The 20,623-nt window shown below is 35.7% G+C and overlaps 1 long non-coding RNA gene across 5 annotated transcripts in view; it reads right to left on the bottom strand.

Moving 5' to 3' along the window:
- LOC128663339 (uncharacterized) overlaps nucleotides 1–20,623 on the bottom strand; it is a 158,484-nt gene that overhangs the window by 105,888 nt on the left and 31,973 nt on the right. For 3 of the 5 annotated variants that reach the window (XR_008402848.1, XR_008402846.1, XR_008402849.1), the window contains 2 exons: nucleotides 17,602–17,676; nucleotides 9,143–9,185 (listed from right to left, as the gene is read on the bottom strand). This is a non-coding gene — a long non-coding RNA (uncharacterized LOC128663339). Of the gene's footprint in view, nucleotides 1–3,353; nucleotides 3,438–9,142; nucleotides 9,186–17,601; nucleotides 17,677–20,623 lie in introns of all 5 variants that reach the window. The other 2 variants (XR_008402850.1, XR_008402847.1) reach the window with 1 other exon arrangement.

Raw genomic sequence — 20,623 nt, 5'->3', positions numbered from 1 at the left:
AGAGGCACAAGTAAAATACAAAGTCACTTAAAGATTGTGAAAAAAGGAGTACAGATTAAAACTGTATTATACATAATAAAAAAGAAATAATAGAGTGATGTATCAGCAGCTAAAGCATGGATAACTTACAGTGACATAAAGGACATTTACTATTGCATATGAAAAGGGACATTATAAAATGTATTGCACTATTTTAATGATGTTCATGTGCTAAAAAATACTTAATCTGCTTAATTAGTCTATCCAACTGGTTTTCAAACTGTCCTCAGGCCTCCCTAACAGGCCAGATTTTCAGGATTGCTGTGGGTGCAAGCAGGTAAAATAACCATATTTACTAATCAGCTGATTATTTCACCTGTACTCTAGTTCAGATATACTCAAAATCTGGCCTGTTAGGGAGGTCTGAGGTCAGGTTTGAAAACCAGTGGTCTATCCGCATTAATTCATTTCACTATAGGGTCTCACTGATATATAATTTCACGCCAGACCTCAAGGACACCCACTATCAACTAGTTTAAATAAATCAGATATTTTGGTCAACACTATATTTATCATTGTAAATATCAGTGTGCTTTTTATTATGTTTTTGAGAGCCTGTGAGCATTTATATTGTTTTTGGCAATCCTTTCCTAAGAGCTGATGTCTATTTGAGACTGTGGGCCTGATTATCAAAAACACCATGAAGAGTAATCACTCAAAGTCTTTGGGATTTTTTTTTCTTTACCTTATATTGTAATGTAGGTGTGTTTTCTTCACATAGAGAACCCTGCATAGTGAGAAACCTCTCTAGCTAAAGTTTTTGTTTCTAAAATTCTTTGAGGGACCTCGCTGTACTACCTAGAGCTTTAGATTATCAAGCATTGTGTTGGTTTTAGTTGGTTTGTCCATTACTTTTGAATTTATTTGCTCTTTCCCCTGTACAACCACGTGTATAAAGTCAGAACCCTGATGTTGAACATGAAGTCTTTACTTCCTTTTCAGTACAAATCCTGCACCTTATTATATTTCCAGATACATAGCTAACAAGTCTATAAAATGTAATAACACAAAGTTGCATAAAGTCTTCAGAGAGATTGACAGCACACCCAAAAAATCTGTGTGAAAAGCCACAAATTGCCTGGCTTACAATGCTTAAAATGGATTTTCACCAAGGTTGAAAGATTGTGTGAAAATTGTATTTGTTGTATGCAATACTGTATATTTATATACATTCGTTTATAGTCAAACTAATTTTCTTATCTGTATTTTATAATCGTATATAAAAAGAAGATATTATTATCTAGTCAAAGAATCCTTCAAACTTTTTTCCCTCTACCCGCTGCAATAACATGGCATACTCTCCTGACCCAAATACTTTTTAGTACCTGTGTTCAAATGTGTGCCATGTCAAAGACAGTGCTTGGTCACTGACTCACTCAGGCTGCAGTGCAGACAGGTGTCTCAGGGCCAAGGGTAGACGACAGACTCCGACAGTAGGTGGAGGTGGAGCAACACAACTTCAAGCCAGAGAGCAGCAGCAATGAGCACTCAGTAAGCTCACTTTCTTTCCCGCTAGTACTTTGAGGCAGAGGGCGGAAGCCGGCATAATGTGACGTGAGCGTGACGCCGCCCGGCCAGCCCCAAACAACACACAAATCAGCGGCGATGGTGCGTGTACACGGCGCCGACCACGAGCGGCACACTCACTGACTAAGAGTCTGAGACCTCAGAGACGGAGTCAAGACTAGATGAGTGTGCTGACTGGAGAGGGTGGGGTAAGGGGGGTGGGAGGGAGGGAACATAGCCCTCACTCACTCACAGAAAAATCCTAAAAAAAAAAAATTAAAAAAAAAAATTAAAAACATTTTTTTAGAAAGTAATAATAATAAAAAAAAATTACACTGACTCTGTGGCGCCCCTGCTGCAATTGCGCCTGTAGGCACATGCCTACTGTGCCTAATGGCAAATCCGGCCCTGTCTGCATAGGATATGTAAGGTCATTGAAAAAAGAACCAGCGTTTATCAAATCACATGACAAACAGCGCTCCTGAATTCTTTGTGTAAGCAGCTGAATACATACATCTGCGTTTGTCTTATTGCGGTATCAGTTGTAGGTTGCATGTTGAAAGGGAGTTGAAAATAATTTATATTATTTTTATTAATAACATTAAAAGTTAGAAACATTTGCAAATAGAATGTAAAAGGGTAGTACTTAAAGTACTGTCATGTTTTTTCAGCTTTCAGTGACTAGACTTTAGCTGTCCTTGATTTGATTATTGGCATAAGAATAAGTGTATTTTAGGTATTAGAACATGTCAATTAAAACACTTTCAGATGTCTACTATAATTTTATTTTGCAGTATAAATGAAAAAGTTGACACTAATATACGCAATTTATGCCCCAGAAACCATAGAATCAGTGGCATTGTTCTGAGTTAGGATTACATTCCTACAATCTAGTCTGTCCATTGATTGATCAGCAATTAGTACATTGCAGGTAAACTGCTACTTAGTTCTTATATTTGCTTGACAGCCATCTTGGATGAGGGGGAAAAGAAATCACATACATTTCATTATATAATATTGCTTCTGAGTGTCATGTGCAAGATTTGAACACTTGCCAAATAAAGAAAGGCATAAGCAGTTGTTTCTCTACCACTGTAAAAATATGGAAACTGTTAAGTCCATCCACAGTCACTTTAGAGTATATCATGTCAACATTCCCATGTTTGCATGTGTTTGGTATGATTATAGTTAAAATGTTAATCATGTAGAAAATGAATTTCAGATATAAAATGCATTTTCTTTCAGTTTATGACATACATTTAGGACTCTTAGCAATAATACAAATAGAAATGCAACTTCTTTAAATTTGTATACCTGCTTTCATCTGTTTTAAAAATTTAAGTTCATAATAACTATAATTTTTTAATGAAAGACTTAGGTTCCTGCTGAGGTTTTAGGCGAAACATGGGGTTTGAGGCCAAAAGTGGAGTTAAGTTACTTTTGTGTGGTACATTAAAATTCATCTATTGCAGTCATGCTGTAATTGTACATTATGTTTGGCACTCTTAAGTATGCTGGCTAGACAAGTGGTTTCCAACATGTAACTAAAAACCCAATAGGTTTACACAATTGGTGTAGTGCTGGCTAATACAGCAATTCAGAAAACGTGTCCACGGTGAGCCTGAAAAATGAGTCTTTGCCAGATGAAGAACTCCGTGGCTCACATTCTGTCCTACTTTTGATTATTAAGCAGCAAAAAGGATTAATTTATTTAAAAAGTTGATGTACTGATTATACAGAGAAAATGTAAGCAATGAAAGCGGGAGGTTAAAATCTAAGGTTCATGTGTAGGATCAGTATTTACTTACATGTCTAATGCTTCTGAGTAATGGCGTGTGATACCAGCAGTTCGAGACAAGCTTAATGCCTCCTGTGTGAATGGTTAGCGCAATCTGAAGTGGATGAACAGCTATTATTAGCATATAAATAAAATATTGTATTGATTGTTTGTTTGTAAAAATATGTGAAAAGAAAAAAATAGAAAAAAAAAGGCAAAAAATGCTTATAAAAATGCACCAGTGATAAATGGCATTTTAAATAAATCTTTGTATATTATTATTTTTATTATTATTGGTTATTTGTAGATCGCCAACAGATTTCGCTGTGCTATAAACACATGAATGATATATAAAGGTTGCTTTTAAAATAAGCAAATGGGCAGAGGACCCAGCCAAGAGTTGCACTGTTGTAAATGACCTTGCATGAAGGGGATGTACAGGACAGCTGGACTTGTAGGTGCTTACATGCTAAGATGGCTGATGGTAAAAGAGGTGAGGAACTGAGGGAAGAAAAGATTAATGTATATTTTATGAACAGTAGAGTCTTTAAAAGGACAGTAAAATCAAAATTAAACTTTCATGGTTTGGATAGAGCACGCGATTTTTAAATAACTTTTCAGATTACTTCTACTATCTCATTTTCATTTTTCTCTTGTTATGATTTGTGTAAAAGCATATCTAGGTAGGCTCAGGAGCAGCAATGCACTACAGGGAACTAGCTTCTGATTGGTGGCTGCACATATATGCCTGTTGTCATTGACTAACCTCATGTATTCGGTTCTTCATGAACAAATTAAGGATCTGTCCAGAAAAATCTCGCTGTCCAGCAGACTATTTGATTGGAAGAATTTGGTGGCTCTAACTCAAGTTTAAAAGTATAATAAATTCCAAATTAAAGTTTCATGATTTAGATAGAGCATGCTACTTTCTAATTTACTTCTATTATTTAATTTGCATTGTTTTCTTGGTATCTTTTGTTGAAAAGCATACCTAGATAGGTTTAGGAGCAGCAATGCACTACTGTGAGCTAGCTGTTGATGGACGCACATATATGCCTCTTGCTATTGGCTCACCCATTGTGTTCAGCTAGCTCCCAATAGTGTATTGCTGCTCCTTCAATAAGTATACCAAGTGAATGAAGCAAATTTGATAATAGAAGTAAATTAGAAAGCTCTTAAAAATTATATACTCTGTCTGAATAATGAATAAGAGCTCTTAAAGCTTTGAAAACCAGAGTAGAGTCTTGTGGAGAGAGGCAGAGTTCCAGGAGAAAGGGGATGCTGGGTAGAAAACCTGTTCCTCAGTATAAATTCATATAACAGGCATATAGATGTATTTGCAGCTTCAGCTACACCCTTAAAAAGCATCACATAGGAAATATATATAGAACAAGATCCACAATGCAAGCTAGAAGTGTAATGCATTACATCCCTCTCTGACAACTAATGGGCTAAAGCAGAGACCCATTAATGTGTTTTCTTGAGCTACATGTTAAAGGGACAGGAAAATCAAAATTAAACTATTATGATTCAAATAAATAATGTGGTTTTAATAACTTCCCTATTTATGTTTATTATCAAATTTACATATATTTTTTTCATGATATCCCAAGAGAATTAAGTACATTTGATAATTATTTATTAATTTGCATGCTCTATTTTAATCATGAAAGTTAAATTGTGACTTTCATATTCCTTCAAAAAAGAGCTTACACTTTACAAATTAGGTTGGGAAAACTTTAAATCTGCTTCTAAATTTAATATTCTTATCGGTTATTTGTAAAGCACCAACAGATTCTACAGCGCTATATATGACAAATGTTTTCTATAAATGAATTGCCTTTATTTTAAACATTTTATAATCAACCCCTAAATTTTTTCTCCCAAGGATGTCCAGATAGCTAAATGACCAATTTAATTTTTTTCACATTTATCAATTTGAATACCATTACCAAATTGCATAACAAGATAAGAAAATATTTAAAGGAACATGCAATTTAAAATAAACTTTAATCGTTTAAAGGTAGAGTCTACTTGAAAATGTTTATTGTTTAAAAAGATATATAGGACTTTTTCATTACCAATTTCCCAGTTTTGCATAACTAACACTGTTATATTAATATACTTTTTACTGCCCCCCTTATTTCAGTTCTTTTGAAAGACTTGCATTTTAGTCCAATCAGTGCTGAATCATAAATAACTCCACGGGAGTGAGCAAAATGTTATCTAAATGGCACACGTGAACTAACGTTGTCTAACTGTGAAAAACTGTCAAAATGCACTGAGATAAAAGGAGGCCTTTAAGGGCTTAGAAAATAGCATTTGAGTCTTCCAAGGTTTATCTTTCCACAAAGAATACCAAGAGAACAAAGCAAATGTGATGATAAATGTAAATTGGAAAGTTGCTTAAAATTGTATGTCCTATCGGAATCATGAAAGTTTATTTTGACTAGACTGTCCTTTTAAACAGAGCATGCAATTAATAAAAATAATAAACAACTTTCCAATTGTTTTAAGTACATACTTTTTGAGGCATCAGCTCCTTCTGAGCATGTGCAAGAGTTCACAGTATTTACTTATTTGAGTCTGTGATTTTCTGATTGCTGTCACATGATATGGAGGTAGGGAAATTAAATGAATACACTATACACTATGGAGCCAATTGTATGTGGACAACTGACCATCAAACATTTGAGCTTGTTGGACATGCTATTCCAAAGCCATGGGAATGGATACGGAGTTGCCCCACTTTGTGCCCACCACTGTTCTGGGAAGGCTTTTCACAAAATATTGGTGTCTCTGTGGGAATTTGTGCCCATTCAACCAAAAGAGCATTTGTGTGGTCAGGCACTGATGTTGAACGAGAAGTTCTGGCTTGCAGTCAGTGTTCCAATTCATCCCAAAAGTTTTCAATGGGGTTTAGGTGCAGACCACACAAGCTCCACCACATCAAATTCCTCAAACTATGTTTTCATGGACCTTGCTTTGTGCGCATGGGCCCATTTATGCTGGAACAGGAAAGGAGCTTCACCAAACTGTTGTCATAAAGTTGGAAGCACAGAATTTTCTAAAATATGTTTTTATCCTGTAACATTAAGATAGCCATTCATTGGAACTAATGGGCCTAGACCAAACCCTGAAAAACAGAACCAGACCATTATTCCTGCTTCACCAAACTTTACAGTTGGTACAATGCATTCTGGTAGGTAAGATTCTCCTGGCATCTGCCACACTAAGATTCTTCTATAAGACTACCAGATAGCTCAGCATGATTCATCACTCCAGAGAGTACCTCCCCATTGCTACAGAGTCTGTTTGTGACATGACTTATGCTACTCTATTCAACGCTTGGTGAATGTTAAGATGAGGCTTGTGTACAGCTGCTTGTCTGGGTATACCTTTTTCATGAAGTGCCAAATGCACAGTTCTTGTGTTGCTTCCAGAGATAGTTTGATACTCTGTAGTGATGGATAATAGGCAATTTTTACACTCTATGTGCACTCAGTATCCCCACTCTATTGACCAGGGTAGATCTAGTAGGGAAGAAACGTCACCAATTGACTTGTTGCTAAGGTTTCACTATGACACTGCCACATTTAACATCACTAAGCTTTTCAGTACAATCCATTGTACTACCAATGTTTGTCTATGGAGATTTCATGTTCTGGATTTTATACACCTGATAGCGATGGGTGTGGCTGAGACACATGAACCTAATAATTAGTAGGGGTGTAGACATAATTTTAGCCTTATAGTATCCTTGAAATGCAAAACAAGTTATTTTTAAATATTTTTTTTTTATATGCAGATCTTTGCAGTTTTAATGGTTAATTGCTGATATATTATGCCTTTAAATAATAAAAAAGAAAATGCTATAATGTCCCTTATTGAGAAACAAACTTTTGGTTTTAATTTCCTTTCCCATCAGCTGCCATTTTAATTGTTCATCTTTGGACTAGAGCATTATATATTTAGTTTTTTTATTTCAGCTATTAAATTACTTTTTTATATATATATGTTAACAGTACATAAAGCAATAGGGACTTACATAGGCCCGCAATTTATCAAAGTCTGGCGGACCTGATCCGACAGTGCGGATCAGGCCCGCCAGACCTTGCTGAATACGGCGAGCAATACGCTCGCCATATTCAGCATTGCACCAGCAGCTCACAAGAGCTGCTGGTGCAACGCCGCCCCCTGCAGACTCACGGCCAATGGGTACTCGATCGGGTTGATTTCCGGCGATGTCTGTCCGCCTGCTCAGAGCAGGCGGACAGGGTTATGGAGCAGCGGTCTTTGTGTCTGCTGCTTCATAACTGCTGTTTCTGGCGAGCCTGCAGGCTCGCCAGAAACACGGGGCATCAAGCTCCATTCGGAGCTTGATAGATAGGCCCCATAGTCTGTAGAATGCTCTTTATTAACATAGGCTTGATCATGTAATAACTATAAACTATGGATCCAGTTTCTGGTAATTAATCTCTTGATGAGCACATAATATATTTGTCAAGTAGGCTTGAAAAAGTAGTTTCTCCTGCTATGAATGAGACAATACAAGAAAGTTTTGGACACAGTTTCTGTCTTGGCTTAAAAAAAAAAAAAGAATCGCTAGCTTTTTATAAAAGATCCATGTCCCTCTCTTTATTCCCAAGCCCCTTTTTCATAGTTTATATAACTGCTCCTGAAAAAAAAAAATGTTTATTTTCTCAATCCCCTAAACCTTCTAGAAGTGTGGCAACTCACATGCCTTCCCTAAGACCTCAGTTTGATACCATAGTTCTTTCTTAAACATCTTTCAGTGAAATTGTCAATTCTTCTACACCTAGTTTATTTTGAGTGAGTTTTAGCACATATAGCACACTATTGCCTGGGTGGAAGCTACTTCCTGTGTAGGCCAGTAATGTATGCTATCTGCAATAATACTGTGGTAGTAAATGTAACATTTTGCATTGTAATGTGAGTCCAATCAAGAAAAAACAATATTATGGAACAATATATATTCTGCAATATATTTTATAGAGACATAGGGGTTGATTTATCAAGTGTTGGGCAGACGTGATCCCCTGTAGCGGAGCATGTCCACCTGAAATTGATAAATGCTGTCGGCATTTATCATTGCACATGCATTTCGTATGAAATGCTTGTGCAATGCCGCCCCCTGTACACTCGTGGCCAATCAGCCGCTAGCAGGAGGTGTCAATCATCCTGATTGGATCCGATCGGGATAATTGCTCTCCGCCACCTCAGAGGTGGCAGATTAAGTTAAGGAGCAGCGGTCTTATGACTGCTGCTCCTTAAATGTTGTTTCCGGTGAACTTGAAGCCATTCCTAAAAGATGTTGTACAGGTGCAGAATCTCTAGACTTGTTCAGTGGTGCCGCTAGATTTGGATAAGAGAAATGTATGCAACAGTATTACAGATGTGGGCTGGGAATATCTGTGGGCCATACATGGTTGAGTGTCATGTGACTAGTGCAGAATAAATGGGCCTCTAACTTACTTCCACACTGTGAGCTCTCAGCTACTGGAGCTGCAAAAAATACATTGATGCCTGACTGATCTGCTATTGTTTATTAAGATTAAGCTTCTCCCGAATATAAGAAATCACTTTATACAGCAAGTTACAAAATATTTCATATTTAAGAGACGTTATTTTTATTAACTGATGAAACACATACATTACAATAAAGAAATGTGAAATCCAAGTTGTGTTTTATTCCACTAGTACACACAGTGAAATAAAAAAAAAAACGTCTTCCATATACATAAATTAAAAAGATGTTACCCTTTGTTCAAGAAAAGATTCTGCTACCATCATACTCACCACACATCATTCTCTCTATCAACAAAATCTGTTCAAGACATTCCTAAAAACAGGCAAGAAAGAAAGAACTGTTTTATTTAAAAATATAGATAAATAGGGAAAATAAATGTATCAATGAAATTAGATGATTATGGAACTGTTTTTCTTTAAATATGATAGGTTGTAAATAAATACTTTTAATCTCAATTTAATGAGTTTCCTTTCCATTTATTCTAACACTATTTGCTTTATGTAGTGTTTCATTTTTAATTTTCAGTATTGTTAGTATTAAGTGCCTTACATTTTGTGTCAATTTAAATATGGCAGTGATTTTTTATTTTTTTTCATTGGGGGGATTGGAATAATTTTCTCTATTCAGAACAATTTCCCAATTTTCCCAGAGAAAAGGAAAAACAAATCTGCTTTGTATTAAACTGAATGCAAGAGAAATATTATGGAAGAAGATATTTTGATGTTTAAAATAATTCTAACATAAATAAAATTGAGCCTTCAAAGCCATAATAACTCTATCTTTAATAAATATTATGGATTTTCTATGAGTTAATAATGAAATATAAACAACCCCTTCAATATTTTCCAATTAATGCTTTAACATCTCCTGTTTCTATTATACAAAAGTAATATCGTAATGTAAAATATCAAAATTGCACGCAGGAATATTTTATTTGATCAGCAACTTTATTTAATAGTAATAGCCTAGTTATGTTTAACTTCAGTTTTCCTGTAGTGTAGTAAATTTTACCACATGTGCTTCATGAATCTAGTGCAATTTGTAAAGAATAAAAAAAAAAAGAAAAAAAAAATACTATTCCCAAATTTGCAATTTTTGGATAAAAAATCAGAAAACAAACAGGTAGCTTCTAAAGGGACATTGAAAAAAAGCAACTTTTAAAATTGTAAAATAAAATATTCTATTTTGCATAATAGGGAAACATTGCAATATACATTCATTGTTTGTTTTGTTTTGCTTTGTTTTGTGAAATATCTTATTTTTAAACATTGTGCTGGTTTCACACTCCTGAGAGAGGCTGAAACTCTGCAGCTTAGGTTTCTCCAAAATACTATAAATTGCCTAAACAAGCTATGTGATTGCTTAGAGCAGTGCACAGCTTCTTCACAGATATCCCTAGCTAGCCACGAGTGAGAGGGATAAGCTAAAAATAAAATTGAAAAGCTGATTTTGTGTTTTGAAGCCACAACCTAATAAAATGGGTTGAGCTTGTAGGTATAATCAGATCTCATTATTTTATCACATTGTGTACATATAGAAGCTTCTTTATCTTATATCTGTCTGTAAAACAATCACCAATACTTGGAGAGAACAATAGAAAATTAACATTGTATTTCCTTATCTCTTCTATACCCCACTAGGAGTGTAATTTCTTCTGCTGGATGTGTTTACACAACATAGACCTATTTTTTTTCAGAATAGGTGGGAATACCACAGGCTAGCTCAACTATTTCAAATGCCAATATAAGGGTAAAGGATATACTTGTAAACAATTAAATACACTCTAGCAGGTAAAGTGGACCATTGTGAACATATTAAAGGGGGGAAGTTTTTGAGTAAACTGTCCCTTTAAATGTTCAGTGAACACCCGGTTATTACAGTATATTTCTGTTGGGTTGCTAAAGAATAACATATCAGTCTTTTTGTTTTTAAAACAAATTAACATATTTTTTCTGCAATTATTCTTCAATAGCCAAACTCCACCCACCATTTGCCTTATTTTCAGGAGCCAAACTGAGCTTTAGTCATCAGACTGGACAGATAGCTCAGTATGCTAATGCACTGTGGCTGAGCTTTGTAACAACCTGAGGGTTGCAGGTTAGATCCCTGGCGAGGTCCACTCAACCTTTCAGCCTTCCGAGTTTGATAAAATGAGCAACGCCTTGAGACCCTTGCGGGTGATTAGCCGTGCTTTACAAGTACCCAATACGTACTGGCACTGGATTTTCCACACTGCAATTGGCTAAGAGGTGGAATTGGGATTTGCCATCACTTTAAAGGGATGTTAAACACTTTGAGATGGTAATATAAAATGATAAATCATATCTATAAAAAAAATTCTGCAGTATACTTTCTTTTTTTATTTTGTCCCCTTTTCCTGTAATTCCATTCTGAAATTGTAAGCTTTTCAGTTCCTGTTAGAAATGAAAGTGCAGAACACTGTTATATTCCACACAGCCATTGGCTGCACACTCTAGTGACCTATTTATAACTGCCCCTAATTGACCACAGCAGAGAAGGTAACCTAAGTTACAACATGGCAGCTCCCATTGTTTTATAGACACAAAAACTTTACACTTGTTTTGTAAATATTTAAACAATTAATGACACTTTAAAAAGTATATCTACATGTTATTCTCAGACTAATCTTTTCTTTGAATGCATCATTATATCTAGCATTAATTTAGTGTTTAATATATAACAGTGTGAACTTCTTCTTATAGCAGGAATTATAAAGCCTACAATACACGTATTGCAAAGTTTTTACTTAGGGGTGTGATCAATCTGCGCTGGGAAAGTTACCAATAAACCACTGGGTAAATGGAGTATCCTCAAACTCCACAAAGAAGAACACAATCATACAATAGTAATAAGAATATTACTATAATAACCCCTGGCGCTAACGTGTAGCTTAAATTGGTAGTACAAAGTTTTTACTACAAATAATTATTTTATAGTACAAGCTAAATTTGTTAAATGTCTCTTTAAAAAAAGTGAAAGTTTAAAAAAACATAATTTATGTAAGAACTTACCTGATAAATTCATTTCTTTCATATTGGCAAGAGTCCATGAGCTAGTGACGTGTGGGATATACAATCCTACCAGGAGGGGCAAAGTTTCCCAAACCTCAAAATGCCTATAAATACACTCCCCACCACACCCACAATTCAGTTTAACGAATAGCCAAGTAGTGGGGAACTGGAAATATAATTGTGCTTTATACAAAAAACCATAACCACCATAAAAATGGTGGGTCTCATGGACTCTTGCCAATATGAAAGAAATTAATTTATCAGGTAATTTCTTACATAAATTATGTTTTCTTTCATGTAATTGGCAAGAGTCCATGAGCTAGTGAAGTATGGGATAGTAATACCCAAGATGTGGAACCCCACAGAAGAGTCACTAGAGAGGGAGGGTTACAAATAATAACAGCCATTTTCCGCTGAAAAAATTCATTCACAATCAAAAATATAAGTTTTTCTCATAGTTGAAAAGAAAAAACTTAAACATAAGCAGAGGAATCAAACTTAAACAGCTGCCGGAAGAACTTTTCTACCAAAAACTGCTTCCGAAGAAGCAAATACATCAGAACGGTAGAATTTAGTAAATGTATGCAAAGAAGACCAAGTTGCTGCCTTGTAAATCTGATCACAGAAAATAGCACGGCTTAACCTCGCCTCTTGAGATTTCCAAAACCCTTGTGCTGTCAGAGATCCCCAGATAGCTCCCCAACCTGGAAGACTTGCATCTGTTGTGATCACAGTCCAGGTTGGATGAACAAAAGAAGCCCCTTCAACTATACGATGGTGATCTAACCACCAAGTCAGAGAGAGTCGTACATTGGGATTTAAGGATATTAATTGTGATATCTTTGTATAATCCATGCACCATTGATTCAGCATACAAAGCTGGAGAGGTCTCATATGAAAATGAGCAAAGGGGATCATGTCCGATGCTGCAGTCATGAGACCTAAAACTTCCATGCACATAGCTACTGAAGGGAATGATTGAAACTGAAGGCTCTGACAAGCTTAAACCATTTTTATTTGTCTGTTGTCCGTTAGAGACAGAGTCATGGACACTGAACCTATCTGGAAACTTAAAAAGGTGACCCTTGTCTGAGGAATCAAGGAAATTTTTGGTAAATTGATCCTCCAAGCATGTCTTTGAAGAAACAACACTAGTTTATTTGTGTGAGATTCAGCAGAATGTAAAGACTGAGCTAGTACCAAGATATTGTCCAAATAAGGAAACACTGCAATACCCCATTCTCTGATTACAGAGAGTAGGGCACCGAGAACCTTTGAAAAGATTCTTGGAGCTGTTGCTAGGCCAAATGGAAGAGCATCAAATTAGTAATGCTTGTCTAGAAAAGAGAATCTGTGCTCTGGATGAATCGGAATATGAAGAAATGCATCCTGTAAGTCTATTGTGGACATATAATGACCTTGCTGAACAAAAGGCAGAAAACTCCTTATAGTCACCATTTTGAAAATTGGCACTCTTACAAAACGATTAAAAATTTTCAGATCCAGAACTGGCCTGAATGAATTTTCTTTCTTTGGGACAACGAATAGATATGAATAAAACCCCAGACCCTGTTCCTGAAACGGAACTGGTATAAATTACCCCTGAAAGCTTCAGATCTTAAACACACTTCAGAAAAGCCTGAGCCTTTACTGGATTTGCTGGGATGAATGAGAGAAAAAATCTTCTCACAGGAGGTCTTACTCTGAATCCTATTCGATACCCTTGAGAGACAATACTCAGGTCTTTTATCCTGAGGCAAAAAAAAAACCTTCCCCCCCAGTGACAGTTGAAATAATCAAATTGAAACTGAGAACCAAATAAATTATTACCTTGGAAAGAAAGAGATAGTAATCTAGACTTAGATACCATGTCAGCATTCCAATATTTGAGCCACAAAGCTCCTCTAGCTAAAATAGCTAAGGACATAGATCTAACATGAATTTTGATGATATCAAAAATGGCATCACAGATAAAATGATTAGCATGTTGAAGCAAGTGAACAATGCTAGACGAATCAGGATCCATTTCCTGTTGCGCTAAACTTTCCAACCAAAACGTTTATGCAGCTGCAACATCAGCCATAGAAATGGCAGGCCTGAGAAGATAGCCAGAATATAAATAAGCTTTCCTTAGATAAGATTCAAGTTTCCTATCTAAAGGGTCCTTAAAGAAAGTACTATCTTCCATAGGAATAGCAGTACGTTTGGCAAGAGTAGAAATAGCCCCATCAACTTTGGGGATCTTTTCCCAAAATTCCAATTTAACTGCTGGCAATAGATACAATTTTTTAAACCTTTAAGGAGGAAAAAAAGAAGTACCAGGCCTATTTCATTTCTCTGAAATCATATCAGAAATAGCATCAGGAACTGGAAAAACCTCTGGAGTAACCACAGGAGGTTTATAAACAGAATTTAAACGTTTACAAGTTTTAGTATCAAGAGGACTAGTTTCCTCAATATCCAAAGTAATCAACACCTCTTTTAACAAGGAATGAATATACTCCATTTTAAATAGATAAGTAGATTTTTCAGTGTCAATATCTGAGGTAGGATTTTCTGAATCAGATAGATCCCCATTAGAGGAGGATAAATCAGTATGTTGTCCGTCATTTGAAATTTCATCAACTTTATGAGAAGTTTTAAAAGACCTTTTACATTTATTAGAAGTCATAATAGCAGACAAAGCCTTCTGAATTGCATCAGCAATAAAATCTTTTATATTCACAGGGATATCATGTACATTAGATGTTGAAGGAACAACAGGCATTGTACTAGTACTGATGGATACATTCTCTACATGTAAAAGTTTATCATGACAACTATTACATACCACAGCTGGAGATATAATCTCCACAAATTTACAACAGATACACTTAGCTTTGGTAGAACTGTTATCAGGCAGCATGGTTCCAACAGTCGTTTCTGAGACAGGATCAGAGTGAGACATCTTACAAATGTAAGAGAAAAAACAACATATAAAGCAAAATTATCAATTTCCTTATATGGCAGTTTCAGGAATGGGAAAAAATGCAAACAGCATAGCTCTCTGAACATAGAAAAAGGCTAGAGGCATTTAGGAAATGGGGTTTTAAATAATTAAATTATTTGGCGCCAAGTATGACGCACAGCGCAAAATGAAATTTTTTGGTATTAACAATATCCGGAAATGACACACTCGCGTCATTGCAGATGCAACCTTGTGCAAGGAATCTCGGCATCAACTAAGATGCCGGAAATGACGAATTTGCGTCACCGGACGTACCTTCACGCCCAAAAAATTATTGCGCCAAAGATGACGCAATAAACATCAGCATTTTGCGACCTTGCAAGCCTAATTTTGCCCGCAAAAATTTAATGAAAAAGCAGTCAATTTGAAAAAAGACTATACCCCAGGTATGAAAAATATTTTCCTAAATATGTTTTTTCCCAAATATGAAACTGATAGTCTGCGAAAGGAAATACACATAAACCTGACTCGTGACAAATATAAGTACAATACATATATTTAGAACTTTATATTAATACATAAAGTGCCAAACCATAGCTGAGATTGTCGATCTGAAAAGGGAGGTAGGAGATGAATCTCTACAACCGATAACAGAGAACCTTTGAAAAGATTTCCAGTGAGGAAAACCATAAAATCAATAGGCCATACTCTCTTCACATCCCTCTGACATTCACTGTACTCTGAGAGGAAACGGGCTTTAAAATGCTGAGAAGCGCATATCACAGAAGAAAATTAAGCACAAACATACTTCACCACCTCCATAGGGAGGCAACGTTTGTGAAACTGAATTGTGGGTGTGGTGAGGGGTGTATTTATAGGCATTTTGAAGTTTGGGAAACTTTGCCCCTCCTGGTAGGATTGTATATCCCATACGTCACTAGCTCATGGACTCTTGCCAATTACATGAAAGAAAATTTTTTAATAGACTTTTTTGTTTTTTCTTTCACATGAAAAAGAGCTAAATCACTTGATGCCCTTTTCAGGGCATTTTGTAGCTTAGTTTTTTTTAAGAAAGGGTTTTTAGATAAGAATTTTTTTTTCAATGCCCCTCTCTGGGCAATTTTCAGAGTAGGTTTTTTTTATAGATAGGATTTTTGGTGGGTGGGGGGTTAATTTGATTTTAGTATAGGGTTATATTTGTGCAAAAGAGCTGATCAGTATAGTTTAGGGTTTTTTTAGGGGTTAAGGGGACTGTAGTTTTAGGATAGGGTTGGTTAAGGTTTTTATCTTTGTTATTTTTTATTTTCTGGAGGTGTTAACTGTTAGGAGGTTAGGGGGTATTTTGCTATGGGGGTTGCGGTGGTTAGGGGGTTAATAGTGTAGGGGATTTAGAGTGGTGCGGTGTGTAGCAGGGTAATTTGCGATGGGTTGTGTGGAGGTTTGGGGGTTTATAGTGTAGCGGGGTAATTTGCAATGGGAGTATGGTGGTTTAGGGGTAAATAGTGTAGCGGGTGGATAGTGAAGTTCTTTTATTTATTTTTTAGTGCTATTTTTTTCTCTTCCCAAACTCTTTACACGAACTTTCAAGTGGCATAAAACGTTTGAATGTACATTGAAATTGCATTCAAGCAATCACATTTACTTTCAACCTGTAATACGACCACACTTTTGCTCTTGATGGGGCCCATTGAAAATATAGAGAGTGCAAATTATTGTGAATTCACCCAAACTAACTCATGGTAATTTAAACACCGCTCCACTTGCAATGTGGAGTTAAGCTAAACAAATCCTGTGATTTCCCGACTGTGTTTGCTCTTCTCACACAAATGATTTTACTCCACCCATAATCTAGTCCTATATTTTATGGAAAAATTAATTAGTTATGCAATAGTGATATCTGTTTGTGACTTGTCAGAATTCTTTCTCGCATTGCATCTTAAAGTACACAGTAGTATGCTAAAAATTATTTCTAACTATTATAACTATCTAATTATTTCAGTATTGAAGTTAAAATTGTGCACTAGTTAAAAATGTTGAATTATATATTAAAGGGACACTGTACCCAAAATCTTTCTTTCGTGATTCAGATTGAGCATGACATTTTAAGCAACTTTCTAATTTACTCCTATTATCACATTTTCTTCATTCTCTTGGTATCTTCTTTATTTGAAATGCAAGAATGTAAGTTTAGATGCCGGCCCATTTTCGGTGAACAACCTGGGTTGTCCTTGCTGATTGGTGGATACATTCATCCACCAATAAAAAAGTGCTGTCCAGAGTACTGAAACCAAAAAAAAGCTTAGATGCCTTCTTTTTCAAATAATGATAGCAAGAGAACAAAGAAAAATTGATAATAGGAGTAAATTAGAAAGTTGCTTAAAATTGCATGCTCTTTCTTAATTACAAAAGAAAAAATGTGGGTTCAGTGTCCCTTTAAGCAAAAATAAACATAAAAATAGAATATGCTAACATTTTTTCACTGGCCTAATCAATAAATCTAGGAATTCATATAATTTTGGGTCAGAATATTATTTGATGTGATAAAATTATATTACATTGATGTAAACATTGTATACTATATTGATGTAAACAATGTATATTATATTGATGTAAACAGTGTATATTATATTGATCTAAACCGTGTCTGAGTGTTGAAGACACAGCCTATTGCTCTCTTACAAACACTTTATTTTGCCATCGGTAAAACATAACTTTTTCAGTACATAAATTACATGACACAGCTACTTACCACTTTACAAGGTACCCCGACATTCATCCATTCATTCTTTTGCATTAGCTCATCTTCATGACAAAGTATATAGACCTGATTGAATACAAATAGACAGCACTGAGAAGAATGCCCAGTCATTTTAATACATAAACAAAACCTTGGCATTTTCATAATTTGCAAAATCTGAGCCATGCAACTAAAGCGGGTGCCAGGGGCGAAACTACAGGGGGTGCAGAGGTAGCAGGTGCGACTGGGCCCCTGAGGGTGGGGGCCCAGCTTAAAAAAAAAAAAAAAAACATTTATTTTTTTATTTTTTTTTAGAATTTTTTTTTTTATAAAAAACGTTAACCTACCACTGCCTGCACTGATATCATGTGAGTGTGACATGACTACATGGGTTAGTGTTTCTGTTTTACACATTGGTGTTTATGTGTGTGTGTGTGTGTATGTATGTGACTGTGTGTGTATTTATGCATGTATGTGTGTGTGTATGTGTGTTTGTGTATGTTTGTGGAACCAGCAAATTACAGACCTTGTTACTACAGCATGGGGGGGCAGGGGGTAAACAGTGTCAGTCTATACAGTACCACTATATACAGTATGGGGGCTGGACCATGTCACTGACTACTGTGGTCACTTTATAAAGTACTGGGGTAGGGTCAGGCCAGCCATCTCACCAGACATCGGCAGATTACAGACTGTGTCACTGACTAACTATATACAGTACTGGTGGGTTAAACAGTGTCACTATATACAGTAATAGGGGGTCAGACCATCTCACAGACTGTGGGCACATGGTACCTCCTTTTGCAGACATGTAATCTGATTCACATTTTTTTCTGTGTTAAATGTTAAAAAAAAAAAAAAATATATGTATTAAATTCCCCTTTTTTTGGAGGGTGAGGGGTGGTGGGGGGCTCCTTCTTAGATTCTTGCACCTGGGCCCTGTGGTTTCTAGTAACGCCTCTGGCGGGTGCACTATAGCATTTAATAATAGTGTCTTATCTGAGATTTTGTTTGGTTTGCAGTCTATTCCTCAGATCTACTTCACATGTACAAAAAAGTGACAGTACATTTTATCCAGCCAATAGAGAGCAAACATTATTAGAAAGAGCACTAACACTGCTCAAGTTAAATCAATAGCGCTCCTATTCTTGTGCTCATATTATTGAAAGTAAAAAAATTTTCTCAAGCAAAAGCCACAGGCACGCTAACATCTGGAGGTTAGATAGCACGGCCTTGCTGACTTCCTCTCCCCATAGACTTCTATGGGGCGTTCTACAAAACCCTGTTCTGGCTTTTGCACTAACCTGAAGTTGCATTAAACCGAGTACTCTAAAGCCGAAGATGCATTAAGATATAGATTAAATAGAATTCGGCTAGATTACGAGTTTTGCGGTATGAGTGAAAAAGCAGCGTTAAGGCTCATAATGCTGCTTCTTTATTACTGCTGCTATTACGAGTCTTGCAGGTTTAGGGGCACCGCACATATTTTTTGGAGCTAATATAACAAGCTTTTTCTGAGAGACCAAAAAGTGAGCGGTACAGCCTATCCCGCAAGATTCGTAACGCATTCTAAAGTCAGTAGTTATGAGTTTTACGCTACAAAGCTGTAACATAAAACTCATAACTGAAGTGCTAAAAAGTACACTGACACCCATAAACTACCTATTAACCCCTAAACCGAGGCCCTCCCGCATTGCAAACACTATAATAAACATATTAACCCCTAAACCGCCGCACTCCTGCCTTGGAAACACTGGTTAAATATTATTAACCCCTAATCTGCTGTCACTAACATTGCCGCAACTGCCACCGCCAACGTCGCTGCCACTATACTAAAGTTATTAACGCCTAAACCTAAATCTAACCCTAACTCTAACACCCCCTAACTTAAATATAATTAAAATAAATCTAAATAAAAATTCCTATCATTACCTTAATTATTCCAATTTAAAACTAAATACTTACCTATAAAACAAACCCTAAGCTAGCTACAATATAACTAATAGTTACATTGTAGCTAGCTTAGGGTTTATTGTTATTTTACAGGCAAGTTTGTATTTATTTTAACTAGGTAGACTAGTTAGTAAACTATTTACTAACTACCTAGCTAAAATAAATACATATTTACCTATAAAATAAAACCTAACCTGTCTTACAATAAAATGTAACCTTACACTACAATTAAATAAATTAAATTAATTAAATACAGGTTTTAAGGGTTTATTGGGTGGTTTTTAGTTTTAGATTAGGGTTTGGGCAATAGAAAAATAGCTAAATGCCCTTTTTAGGGCAATGCCCACCCAAATGCCCTTTTCAGGGTAATGGGGAGCTTAGGTTTTTTGTATTTTTTTTACAGGTAACAGAGCTGATTTCTTTGGGGCAATGCCCCACAAAAGACCCTTTTATGGGCTATTGGTAGTCTATTGTAAGCTAGGGGTTTTTTTTTATTTTGGGGGGGGGGGCTTTTTTATTTTGATAGGGCTATTAGGTTAGGTGCAATTAGTTTAAATATCTGATAATTTCTTTTTTATTTTGTGTAATTTAGTGTTAGTTTTTTTGTAATTTAGGTAATTGTATTTAATTTAGGTAATTTATTTAATTGTAGGGTTAGGTGTTAATGTAACTCAGGTTTTATTTTACAGGTAAATTTGTATTTGTTTTAGCTAGGTAGTTAGTAAATAGTTAATAACTATTTAGTAACTTTTCTACCTAGTTAAAATAAATACAAACTTGCCTGTAAAATAAAAATAAACCATTAGCTAGCTACAATGTAACTATTAGATATATTGTAGCTATCTTAGGGTTTATTTCATAGGTAAGTATTTAGTTTTAAATAGGAATTATTTAGGTAATGATAGTAATTTTTATTTAGATTTATTTTAATTATATTTAAGTTAGGGGGTGTTAAGGTTAGGGTTAGACTTAGGTTTAGGGGTTAATAAATTTAGTATAGTGGCGGCGACGTTGGGGCGGCAGATTAGGGGTTAATAAATGTAGGTAGGTGGCGGCGATGTTAGGGGCGGCAGATTAGGGG

The sequence above is a fragment of the Bombina bombina genome, chromosome 6 (assembly GCF_027579735.1).
Source record: "Bombina bombina isolate aBomBom1 chromosome 6, aBomBom1.pri, whole genome shotgun sequence".
Taxonomy (NCBI): domain Eukaryota; kingdom Metazoa; phylum Chordata; class Amphibia; order Anura; family Bombinatoridae; genus Bombina; species Bombina bombina.
Note: the sequence above shows the minus strand (reverse complement) of the source record. Positions and strands in the feature narration are given on the sequence as shown.